We start from the raw sequence: 4,117 nt of genomic DNA on the forward strand, positions 1-4,117 counted from the left end.
ATATCATAGATGAACAATTGCTATCAATGTACTGCCTCTTAATTTACTTGCCGCTGACATATGAAATAAATGGGATACGGCTGTTATTCCTTGCTGTAGGGTACATTTTTGAGTGATATGTCTTCGCAATAACGTTGCAATTACAAGTTCGCGCTAGCCCCGGGCGTATAGATACGACTCCCCGAGATGATGATGTTACATGTGATATTTTACTTTTCCAAATAAGTCTTAGCCTTATCTGTGGTTGGATCTATGCGACTACGCTTCCTCGGGACAAGAGATCTTAATTGTGCGGAGCCAACATGTGTAAGAATGATCCAATCGCGAGTCCTGCCCGTGCACGATGATTCATCATAGCTGTCGCCGTGAGTACAATATCTCGGGTTTTTGGACAACTGTTTGACCTGGGATATCTACTTTAACGGCTGTGGAATACTAATCAATGGAAACTTGCCGAATTTTCTTTTAACTTCAAATAAAATCTTCATGTAAAAACAATATACACAAAGTAATATCTCGGGTTTTTGGACAACTGTTTGACCCGGGCTATCTACTTTAACGGCTGTGGAATACTAATCAATGGAAACTTGCCAAATTTTCTTTCAACTTCATCTAAAAACAATATGCAAAATGATATCTTGTGTTTTTGGACATCTACTTTAACGGTTGTGGAATACTAACCAATGGAAACTTACCATATTTTCTTTCAACTTCATGTAAGAACAATACACGAAATAATATCTCGTGTTTTTGGACTACTGTTTGACCTGGGATATCTACTTTAACGGCTGTGGAATACTAGCCTGATTAAATCTCGCTTATAGCAGCCCGCCAAACATCCGCCGGGAGGGGCCAGTTACAGCCCTGGACAGCGGAGTTTGTGTTACACAGACTAGTGGAATACTAATCAATGGAAACTTGCCGAAATTTTTGTCAACTTCATGTAAAAACAATACACAAAATAATATCTGGTGTTTTGGACAACTGTTTGACCCGGCTATCTACTTTAACGGATGTGGAATACTAATCAATGGAAATTTACCTTATTTTCTTTGAACTTCATGTAAAAACAATACATAAACTATAATGAATGTTAGATATCCAGGTAGAGCATTACATTGTACATAAATGATTCAGAGAATTCTATGTAGTTGCTTCATGTAGTTTGTATCGCGGCATACACAAAGCTTAAGTGTAGTATTTTATCTGAAAAAAAAAACACTATTTGCTTTTTTTACATGAAAGATAAAGGAAAATGACGAGAATCGTTTATTATATCATAACTCCACATAATGGCGTAGGAGTGTCCAAGTAAGCAGAGTGGGTGTCCACAATTTGATAGATACTCTTCTTCTAAACAGATACCAAGCAAACATATACATGTATATGCAATTTTACAACTAGAAATGTAATGTCTCACCTGTACCTTAATTGTCATAATGTAGCTTGCCATATGCCATAACGTCAGGAAATACATACCGTTTTATCATTTTTTTATTCATTTCATTGTCACAGATATTGTTGGGTGCTACATTTTACGTATACAGTATCTACGCCTCTTATTTCTGGCCCCTCTTTTACAAAGATCAAAATGCAGAATTTATATTACAGACGACTCTAGCTACGTTTTTTTTTATTTCATAGTTGTAAAACTTGTGATGTTTCTCACATCTAATGTTTTAATCTCAGTTGGAATCCATGTTCACAAAACATCTATCAAACATTTCCACAAAGAAACACAAGAAAGAAAATCGTTTGATCACTTCTTATTTGTGATCACAGCTTCAAAAAAAACAAAGACCAAACAGCAATGAATACTACGGACCTTTTCAGGATTTGAATTATATTTCATCAATTGATTGACCACAGGGATAACCATTGTCAAAGAAACGCTCAAAGACTGTAAATTACAATAAATGGACAAAGAGCAGATAGAAATTTGCTAAAAGGCTGCCAATTTTGTAAAACCAGCGTGAGGTAAAACTAAAGTAACTTCTCTCGGTTCGGTCTTACCGCCCACTGGGGTGAACATCCTGTACGAGCGCCTCTTCGATTCTTTGATGACGGCTGAGAGTTAAGCATGCTTCATTGATGTCAATATTACTGCAGACTTCCCATGGAGAGGACCATAAAGATGTTGGTAGGAATATCCGAGAGGGGATTTCTCGTTGCTAAGCTGTGTTGTTTCGGGGCCACTTTGTGTCAATTTAAGGTGCTAACGAATGCGTCACGTTTGATGTCGTTTGGTTCCGACGTTAGAAACGGACACCTGGAGTTTCTCTCTCTTCCCCCCTCTCTCTCTCAATCTCTCTCTCTCTCTCTCTCAATCTGTCTTTCTCTGTCCGTTTCTCTCTATCTATCTATCTATCTCTCTCTTTCTCTTTTTCTCTCTTTCTCTCTCGGTTTCTCTCTTTCTTTCTCACTCTTTCTCTCTCTCACACACTCTCTCTTTCCTTTTTTATTTCTCTCTCTCTCTCTTCCTCTCTAATAACACACATTGATATACAGAAACTGTTATTTTGGTAATGTACAGATTCGAACGATCGTACAAACGTACAAACGATCGAAAGCACAAATAATCCTCATCATAATTTTCATTTCAAAATGCAGCCGTGTATCAGTTTCAACACTTCAATCCAAGATTGTATGTGCACTATTATGTGTTCCATTTATTGAAATTGAATACGAGAAAAACAGCATATAAACGTGAATGGACACGGCTATATTCCGTGTAAGACGCTTTAGGTTCTAAGTTTCCCTCTATAATAGCCGGCTTTTCTGCCATTCCGTACTCCCAGCCGTGATTTGGGGAAGACAAACGGCAGGTCCGCGCGATCATGTCCCCGCTCCTGCCCCCAGAGCCGCTTCAATAGCTCCCTATTTACGGGTTAGACCCATTTGCCGGCCACTAATTCAACCTCTCCTCCTCTCCGGCAATCCTTTTTCATTTGCGCAAAGCGGATTGTCGGCGAGTCGACGTCCTCCCCCGCTGACTTAGTGATGGAATATCGACGTAGTAACTGTGCTTGGTAATTGAAATAGCGTGGTTTCCGCCGACTCTCACCACACTCTCACTCACCCCCTCCAACCTCCAGTCAAAGCGCCCCATTTGCAAAAACGGGGTGTTTAATGACCCTAATAACGCTCGATGCTGGGTGAATCTGCTCTGTAGATAACGACCGGCAAGCAGACCTTCGGGTCAGTCATACCTATTTTTCTTTCACCTTTCTACAGTTACCGCTCTGCCACCGACCTCTGGTAGTATCAATCAAACTACACATTATCCCCTAACAGTGCGACTATCCCCGAGCGGAAAAAGCGACTATGTCTAAATCTCAACAGTTTTCAGTTTCGCCTGTAGGATTTGGACCTTCGCGTGATGCCCTAAAAACCTTTTCGTGACTGATGACGCTTTGCCGACGATTTTTACATACCGTGCGCGGAGTTTCCTTTCACCGAGCAAATTTCCCAATTTCCGCCTATCTTCTGCATTCTGGAAATCTGCTTTAACGCACTGACAGCTTGTTCGCCGTGAAGTAAAATAAATGTCTCGGATTAAGATTACGAAGCGATTGAAAAATTGGGGACATCAATTTGGGGGCTTGATTGTGATGGGCGAGTGTGGATATAGTGATAGACCGATACAGCATGGCATTCATTTGCTTTTATTAGTGGTTTATAACCCGGGATGTTATTTGATCCCCGATGTGACTACATGAATATGTCGTGGTAAGTGCGCTTGTGTTTCACTGATAAAGAAGACAAGACATTTTTCACGGCTTTGCGACTCCCATTCGACGCTTTTTATCAACTTCGATTAAGACCAACGTTATAACTCAGAACAAAGCAGTAAAACCAGTGTACTATGTTACCATATATGTTAGCTGTAGCTTTTAAAAAGCTACTATTGAAACTAGAAATTAAACTTCGTGCATCGTGTAGGAAATAACTAAATTGAACTTACATACTTAAACTGCATTGTAAAGATATATAGAACAGCACATACGAAACTGCTTGTTAGAAATTTGACTAAGACTGTACATACTATACTATATAGTGTTTTATAAAGTAGTCCTTTGCCTTGAAATGTTGCCAAATTGTGATATCTAACACAGTT

The sequence above is a fragment of the Branchiostoma floridae genome, chromosome 16 (genome assembly GCF_000003815.2).
Source record: "Branchiostoma floridae strain S238N-H82 chromosome 16, Bfl_VNyyK, whole genome shotgun sequence".
NCBI classification, from domain to species: Eukaryota; Metazoa; Chordata; class Leptocardii; order Amphioxiformes; family Branchiostomatidae; genus Branchiostoma; species Branchiostoma floridae.